This window comes from Octopus bimaculoides, chromosome 5, assembly GCF_046866305.1.
Source record: "Octopus bimaculoides isolate indiv1 chromosome 5, ASM4686630v1, whole genome shotgun sequence".
Taxonomy (NCBI): domain Eukaryota; kingdom Metazoa; phylum Mollusca; class Cephalopoda; order Octopoda; family Octopodidae; genus Octopus; species Octopus bimaculoides.
The window spans coordinates 30696767-30706935 of NC_142932.1; positions in this window are offsets into that span (position 1 = coordinate 30696767).

Sequence of the window (10169 nt, forward strand, 5' to 3'; positions counted from 1 at the left end):
ATATTCACCTCTGCCAGCTGTAAACCAGATGGCGTAGTTGGTTGGGTACCTGAAACTGCTATGCCAAGAAACTTGTAGAAGTTACAAAAATTGTGAAGGCTTTTGGTGCAGAGAGTGAAATAAGCTTTGCAAGATCCTGAGATCAGATCTAACCTCATACAAATCTTTTCAAACTATCAGCAATTGAAAGAGTTGATTTTAAAAGGTGAGTCAACAGCCTTCACCATATACGATGCTTACAAAAGCCTCAAAGAATTGAAATTCAACAAAGGTCCATGTTGCATCAAGAATGACATTGATTTTAGATTCAATAAAAACCAAATCAATTCGGTAATTCAGCTAAGGAATCCCAAAATTTCACCTGTAGAATATATAGATCCGCTACAATACCAAGAGTCATCAGCTGCTGTAGAATGCAGTCTTTCAATGTGGAAAAAAATTCCTGGCAGCAAATAGGAATTTTTTGCCTTTAAATCCATTGGGCTATAATAAAGTTCCACAACATTTTTTTTAAAAATTGTTTTGATAATACTCTTTACTTGTTTCAGTCATTTGACTGCAGCCATGCTGGAGCACCGCCTTTAGTTGAGCAAATCGATCCCAGGACTTATTCTTTGTAAGCCTAGTTCTTATTCTATCGGTCTCTTTTGCTGAATCACTAAGTTACGGGGATGTAAACACACCAGCATTGGTTGTCAAGCAATATATATATATATATATATATATATATATACGAGGGGCTTCTTTCAGTTTCCGTCTACCAAATCCACTCACAAGGCTTTGGTCAGCCCGAGGCTACAGTAGAAGACACTTGCCCAAGGTGCCACGCAGTGGGACTGAACCCAGAACCATGTGGTTGGTAAGTAAGCTACTTACCACACAGCCACACCTGCGCCTTGTATATCATAAAGAAATCAAAACTAGAGTGAACTCTGAAATGAATATGGATATATTAATAATAATAAGGTTAAAATCTGTCAATAAAGTTAAAAAATATGGTTAAAAAAATATGAAAATAGGGTTAAAATCAAGTAATTTTTAAGGTTAAAAGAAATTGCCCAAGTCATAACACTTTCTAATAGACTTTGTGAGTAACAATCATGTGTTCAACTTCATAAGATGTTGTAAACAACTATCTTACTATCCCTGATGAGTCTGTGCTTTTCCTGCCTTCATATTCTAAATAGTGTGGAGGTGCAATGGCCCAGTGGTTAGGGCAGCGGACTCGCTGTCATAGGATCACGGTTTCGATTCCCAGACCGGGCGTTGTGAGTGTTTATTGAGCGAAAACACCTAAAGTTCCACGAGGCTCTGGCAGGGGATGGTGGCAAACCCTGCTGTACTCTTCCACCACAACTTTCTCTCACTCTTACTTCTTGTTTCTGTTGTTCCTGCAATTCAAAGGGTCAGCCTTGTCACACTGTGTCACGCTGAATATCCCCGAGAACTACATTAAGGGTACACGTGTCTGTGGAGTGCTCAGCCACTTGCACATTAATTTCACGAGCAGGCTGTTCTGTTGATCGGATCAACTGGAACCCTTGACGTCATAAGCGACGGAGTGCCAACAATACAAGATATTCTAAATAGTCCTTTCAGCCTTTTAAATATACAACAGTCAACCTCGGCAGTGGTCCCTCTGCTGTATCCATGGGGAGTAAATACCCTCCCTCTCTCCCTCTCTCTGTGACAGCATTATCATACCTTTCACTTTTCATGTTTCAGTGAAGGGTAAATGTACCACTGTTATTTCATAGTCACTTTTCACCAGTGATGGCCCAATTCACACTGATATATTATCTCGCAATTCAGAGCTATATTCACATTCTGATTGTCATTATTTTCTAGGTGCAGAACACTTGAAAACCTCTTATGCTTGACAACCTAATATCGAGCTACCAGATAAGATTTCTTGTGTTCCACACTCCTTCTATTTTATTTCCAGATCCACTCAAGACTGAATATTTTTAGCTCCATGCTCACCTTTGCTTGAGCAAAACTGTGATCAAAAGCATTAGTCATAACCATTCAATCTCTCTTCTAAAAGCTATACAGGAGTTTCATTAATCCACTCCTTCATGAGTTACCTCATATTATACATAATAATATTAGCTTGGTGCATAATTATTGCAGCTGTTTTCTATAAATTTTATTCAACAAAACAATAACAACATTTAACAAAAACATCTTTAAATGATTATTCCAGAGCATATTCACCATCTACTTCAGTTTCTGATTGGCGTTTTGTTTAAATTGGCATTTTGTTTAATTTTTTTGTTGAATAAAATTTATTGAAAAAAAGCCACAATAATTATGCACCAACCTAATGATAATAATGAAATTATTGTGTATAGCGCTCAGGTACACTACAACATATATATATATATGTGGAAGTTTTTTTTTTAATGTCATGATAATATTTATTTTTTCAGTCTGGTTTTCTATATAATGACCTAGTTTATCAATTGAAATTAAGTTGTGCTGATTTTTATAAGCGACTAATGAGTTGATAGTATTACTATCAACAACACATTAATACTAGTTTGATGATAGGAATTAATTATGCTTTTATTTGTTACAACACAGAAAATACACACACTATTTTTACATATTGAAATTATTATTACCATTTATGGAATCAAGGTGGTAGAATCATTTGGGAATGACAAAAATGCATAGCAGCATTTGTTGTTTTTCACATTCCTAGTTCAAATTTCATTGATCAGCTTTGTCTTTCATATTTTCAGGATTGATAAAATAATGTACCAGTCATGCACTGGTGTCCATGTAGTCAATTTGCACCCTCCTCTCAAAATTGTTGGCTGTGTGACTATATTAGTCGATGTCAGTGCTGCCTGGCTGGCTCCTATGTAAAAAGCGGCATTTCAGCGTGGTTGATGCCAGTACCACCTGACTGGCCCCCATGCCGGTGGCACGTAAAAATCACCCACTACATTCTTGGAGTGGTTGGCATTAGGAAGGGCATCCAGTTGCAGAAACCTTGCCAGAACAGATTGGAGCCTGGTGCAGCCTCCTTGTCAGCTCTCAGTCAAACTGTCCAACCCATGCTGGCATGGAAAGTGGACATTAAACAATGATGATGATGATACAAGATAAGATTATAGTATCACTAAGTATTTTCTTGCAATTCAGATCAACATGACGTTTCTGTTTGATTATCTATAGTGATACATAGAAATCAATGACCATATGTTTGACATGCAGTCTTCTTAACCACCTGGTATAATGGCACAACAGATCAGAAAATGGAAAAAAAAAATGTAAATCTTTAATGTTACAAATTCACTTCTTGTTTGATTTAAAAAGTCGTTACAACTCATCAAATATTTTCTTAAAGACAAAAAGAGAAGTAATTTTTTGAAGTCAAGGAATGACTTAGAAATTTAAGCATTTTTAATATCCTTTTCTACTCTAGGCACAAGGTCCAAAATTTTTTTTGGGTGGGGGCAGTCAATTAAATTGACTCCAGTACACAACTGGTACTTAATTTATCGACCCTGAAAGGCGGAATTTGAACTCAGAACGTAAAGACAGATGAAATAACGCTAAGCATTTTGCCCAGCATGCTAATGTTTCTTATTTCTTTATTGCCCACAAGGGGCAAAACATAGATGGAACAAACAAGGACAGACAAAGGGATTAAGTCGATTACATTGACCTCAGTGCGTAACTGGTACTTAATTTATCGACCTCGAAAGGATGAAAGGCAAAGTTGACCTTGCCGGAATTTGAACTCAGAACGTAAAGACAGACGAAATATCACTAAGCATTTTGTCCGGCATGCTAATGTTTCTGCCAGGTCACCGCCTTAAGCATTTTTAATATCACAACAAAGCTAAATGAATTAAATATTGCATTGAATGGTAAAAAAAAAAAGATTATAACATACTTTTCACACTCTCAAGAACTTACCTACTCATCCTTTCTGATCCTCAATTCTTATTCTGGCTCTCTCTAATATTTTTTGTACCTTGAGAGTATGCCCTTGTCATCACTTACTCTCTTTCCAGCTGGGGTGGCCATGTATTTCTTCTACAGTAAGACACTTGTTCTTGTTTCTGTATCATACTTTTAGCAACTCAATACCTGGCATAACACCACCTTCCTCAATGTTACACCCCAACTCAGTGAGGTGTCTTGTCTTGAGAATTACTTAGCGACCTCACTAATGCTGGTGCAATTATAAATGGATAGGTTGTATTCCATCTAATGTGACTCTACTCAGAAGGCTGTAATATCATTTGACAGGAACATGGTATAAAGAAATACATGGAAAAAGGTGGTAACTTTAAATGTCTTTAAATACACAAGCTGAATGATAAGTGGAAGTGGTTGATGGACATTTATTCATATACTTACATGCATCTGCATGGGTTGTATGTTTGCTGTTAACCGTGGTGAGAAGCTCATGAACAGCGATATGTTAGAACCAGTGCAATGTTGTTGGTGCTGTGTACATATGTTGATGAGGCATGATGGTGGTGATGAAGATGGAGGTCACTGTAATGTGGTCAGTGGTTAGACCTTAGAAGGTCTGAAACCAACAGACTCCAAGACTAGGAATAGGTGAGTTTTTATAGCAAGACCAGAGGAGGTGTCACCTCAGGACAAATACTGCAGTGTATATATATATAATATGATACATAGATGGCTATAATGATTTAAACTTTTAGGAGTGGCTGTGTGGTAAGTAGCTTACTTACCAACCACATACTTCCGGGTTCAGTCCCACTGCATGGCACCTTGGACAAGTGTCTTCTACTATAACATCGGGCCGCCCAAAGCCTTGAGTGGATTTCATAGACAGAAACTGAAAGAAGCCAGTTGTATATATGTATATGTATATATATATATATGTAGTGAAACTACCTATCGTCTCTTCTACCTATCGCCATTAGATACAAAACTGCTATCGCCATTCTTCTCATTTAAATATAAATAAACGCGAGCGTAGTAGAAAACACCAGCCTTGTCATCACGTGACTGATTATTATTTGAAGTGGCAAATTCTTCGAACCTTTCTCGCCAGAACGCAAACTGACCAATCACGGCCCCTAATAAGGTCACGTGATAGAGTATTAAACTGAAGCCATCGGGAGCCAATAGTTTGTTATAAATAGCTTTAACTCGGCGGCCAAATTTGTCTCGGTCCAGTTTCTCTTTGAGATCTGTTCCGTGTACCACACGACAGCAGCAGCAACAAATAGCCAGCGACCACTTCAACAGCTTCGTCCAGCCAACGATGACCACCGCCGTCACCACATCAGCAACAAGAGTCTACGACTACTAACCAGCATCATCATCATGACCAATACGATTACTACCAAGCAGCCTCTACACCACCAGCGTCAACACGACTTACTATGTACACCAAACCACCTCTCTCTCTTCGATTCTGTTAGGTGACTTAGCTTCACCACGATAATAAACAGACAAGAGATTTCAGCCTGCGATAAACGTCTGTCCTCAAGGCCCTGGCATCAAAGCCAAAACACAACTAGTGATAAGCTCTGCCAAACGACGAACATCTGTATAACAAGAATCACGGCCCGGCATCGATGCCACGACATCACAACTAGTGATCAGCTCTGCCACACTCAGCCTCCCCAATTTCACATACAGAACTTTTCCTAGAGTGTACCCAAGAACTGGTATAATTGCTCATGTGTTATTGACTCTTTCTATTTGCTGTAATATTTCACATACACACACATGTATCACTCACATACTCACTTTTCTTTGTACGACGGCCTGTCTTTGATTATGTTCTTATATGTCGCATTCACACTCTCACACAGACATACATCTTTAACGCTACAATAAATATCTCTGTTATTCATCTAATACGGTTGTGGTCTTTCATTACTGGTCATCTATGTTATCGTCGCATAACATATTTTGTATATCATCATTTGATATATTATTTTGTGTTCGACCGTGTGACACGTTTAAATAAAAGGAGTCCTCTGTTTTTCCATTCGTCACCATTTCTCCTTTTTTGAGTTCGCACGGTCGTTCCTTACATATATATATATATATATATATATATATATATATATATATGTATGTGTGTGTGTGTGTGTGTATGTGTTTGTCCCCCCCCCCCCCCCAACATCGCTTGACAACCGATGCTGGTGTGTTTACGAACTTAGCGGTTCGGCAAAAGAGACCGATAGAATAAGTACTAGGCTTACAAAGAATAAGTCCTGGGGTCGATTTGCTCGACAAAAGGTGGTGCTCCAGCATGGCCACAGTCAAATGACTGAAACAAGTAAAGGAGAGAGTAACAGAGAGAAAATAGAATAATATGGATGCAAACTCTATTAGCCTTTTCATTAATAAAGAGACAGTGAGAGGAATGGAGGCCATATTTTCCCCTAATATTTTTGTGGTGATGGTGGTGAAGGAAGAGTTGATATTTGTAAGTCAGAGATACTGTGCTGGTACATTTATTTCGGTCTGGTAGATGTAGTTATTCTGAAAGCCAAGGGAGGAGAGATGTACATAAGAGAAAAACAGAAATTTTACAAAGCTATTTTTTCCTTATCATAGTCTCTGTACTTTTGTATATCTTGGACTTTGACCTTCATTTCATAAAAAGTTTGAGGTGTGTAATTTTAAGATTTGGCTAGCGACAATATAGCATCCTGTCTCGTGTCGTCTGCTGGTTGGTTTGCTCGATGCAACAAATAAAGTGACAAGGTTAAAAACTTCCTCAAGATTCGTATCGGGTGGGTGTGGACATACCCCTCCCACCTCAGAAAAACCCGGCAAAAGGAAAGGTTAACTAAGAGAAAAAATAGTTTTCACGCGGTCTTTGTCGTTAGGTATGTATGCGGAACTAAAAATGAAACTGAAGCAAACCAGGAAAATACATAAGTAGACTTGGATCTCCCAAGTAAACGGAACGAATATGAAAATATTTGAAAGTCACTTATTAAATATTTTAGTTAATAACCCGTTAGTATTTTATTTTTATTTATTAAAAATTTAAATTTTCTAATAACACTTTTGTTTTAATTTTAACGTTCAAGTTGAAGTATCCTTGAAGGGCCTATCAATAAAATAATAATCAAATTGGTTGAGTCGTAAACAATCTTAATAGCAAGGATCGATGGCGGAATTCTGCTTTAAGCTTCCTATTTAACCCTACACAACTGTTCTACTTTTTGGAATTTCCAGAAAATTTTTGCAGACTTGCGTTTTACACACGGGAAGTCATACAATTATGGAAAAAAAGAAAAAAACTATTTTTGTGTGTGATTCAAGGGTGATTTAACTGTTGTTTTTAGTAATCACGACCATGTGATACCATTCCCTTTTCTTTGTCACTATGATATGTATCGATGGTTTTCAATATTTTTCTTCCCATAAACATATTTTGTGGAATGATGAATGCACCCAAGGAAAGTCTATTGTTTGAATTTAGGCAAAAAAAATTCGGACTGTCCGTAAATTAATCTTTATTTAAAAAAAAAAAAGAACGTGTGTGTATGTCCTCTACAACTGCTTAACTTGGCGATTCGGTAAAAATAAAAAATAAAAAAGAAAAGACAGACCGACAGAATAAGGATCAGACTTGAAAAATAATGGACTAAATTTGTTCGACTAAACCCTTCAAGGCCATGCTCCAGCATGGCCGTAGTCCAATGATTGAAACAGGTCAATGTTAAAAGCGTCAATGAACGCAACTACTGCCTGTACTTCGCTTAAAAGTAGTATTTCTAGAGTTACAGTAAGGTAGGGCGGTAGCTATGTCTATAAATACATGAAAATGAAAGCTAAATGCTTACTCGAAATGCCAAAACGAAAACAAAATGCTGTTTACTGCTTATTGTAAACAAAATGCTTTTTACTGTTTATTGAAAACAGAATGATGTTTACTGCTTACTGAAAACAAACTTTTGTTTACGGGTTACCAAAAGAAAAAAAAAAAAGTTCTGTAAATGGAAAGGGGAGTTACGGAAAATTCATATGAATAGGTTTTGTTTCCTCGTAACTATCAGAAAAATTTATATATTTTAACGAAATTTTTTACAAATACTTTTCAGAGTGTGTAAATTACGATTATATTGTAATTTGATGTGAAAAGAAAAACACTAAGCATTCACATACAAATACTGACATATTTCTTCGAAATTTCACTTTCACTTTGTAGATGTGACGTGTCAGCACGGATGTATACGTCTCCACCAAATTTTTTTTCAAATCAAATTCCCATATAATCGTAAATTACACACTCTGAAAAGTATTTATAGATTATTTCGTAGAAAAAAAATTACCCAGTTTTCTGAAAGTAGACAAAGCCTTCTCGTATGAATTTTTCGAAAGCCTCGGAAAATTTACGATATATATATATATATATATATATATATGTAAGAACGACCGTGCGAACCCAAAAAGGAGAAATGGTGACGAATGGCAAAACAGGACTCCTTTTATTTAAACACGTCACACGGTCGAACACAAAAATATAATCAAAGATGATATACAAATATATTATACTACGATAACATAGTGAATTCGTAAATGACCAGTAATTAAGACGATAGAAGACAACCGCATGTGATGAATAACAGAAATATTTATTGTGACATTAAAATGTATGTCTGTGTGTGAGTGTGAATGCGACATAATGAAAACATAATAAAAGACAGGCCATCGTATAAAGAAAAGAGTGTGTGTGAGTGATACATGTATGTGTATGCGTTATATACAGCAGATAAAAAAAGTCAGTAACACGTGTGAGCATTTATACCAGTTCTCAGAGTACACAATAGGAAGAGTCTGTATGTGAAAGAAATTGAAGCGTATGTGTGGCAGAGCGATCACTAGTTGTGATGATGTGGCTTCCATGCCGGGCCGGGTTCTTGTTATACAGATGTTCATCGCAGGCTGAACTTCTAGACTGTTAATTATCGTGGTGAAGCTGAATCACACAAACAGAATCGAAGAGAGAATATGTGCCGCTGTGGTCTGGATAGTTTATCGTGGTGTACGTAGAAAGTCGTGTTGATGCTGGTTAGTAGTCGTAGACTCGTGTTGCTGATGGTGACGTCGGTGTGTAGTCATAGCTGGAGATGCTGTTGATGGAGTCGCTGGACCGCTGCTGCTGCTGTGTGTGGTACACGGAATAGGTCTCTAAGAGATCTGAACCGAGACGAATTTGCCGGGTATAATTCGGTCTATTTATAGTTGATGGTAGGCTCCCAAGGCATCAGAAAAATACTCTATCACGTGACCTTATTAGGGGCCGTGATTGGTCAATTTGCGTTCTGGCGGGAACGGTTCGAAGCAGTTGCCTCTTCAAATAATAATCAGTCACGTGATGACAAGGAAAGATGTTTTCCACTACGCTCGCGCTTGCTTATATTTAACAGCCGGGAAGATGGCTTCTTTGTGTATAATGGTGATAGGTAGTTTCACTACATATATATATGTATATATATATATATATATATATATATATATATATATGTGTGTGTGTGTGTGTGTGTATATATGTATATATGGTAATCTTCAAGTTTAGGGCGGTAAAAAGTAAATAAAAATATACAAGGGAAATAACTTAACGTCTTACTAGTCTTATCCGTACTAATGTGAAATGTGTTTTTTTTTTTAGCTGTTTATAAATAAATCACACACGTGTTTTTTTTTTTAAACAAGTCCGCATGGTACTAAACAATCCTCGCAGGTAAACCTTTTCTTAATAAGCCGACGGCGCGCACACCATTCCAACATTTTGTGTCTTGAACTGCTGCATAATTCACTAATATCCCAATATTCTACTAATATTAATTCACGAATGAGGATTTCATTTTGAGGAACAATAAGTTGTTGTGCAGCCGGTCTTCCACGAGGCATTTTCGGTGTGATTTATTTATAAACAGCTAAAAAAAAAACACATTTCAGAGTACACCACCCTAAACTTGAAGATTACCTATATATATATATATATATATATATATATATATATCTCATCATCATCGTTTAACGTCCGCTTTCGATGATGATGATGATGATGATGATATATATATATATATATATATATATATATATACATACACATGTATTTACATATAAGAGACCAAAAGTGTACGTACACTGCTATATGTATATATAATTTAAAAAAAAATAAAACAAGAATG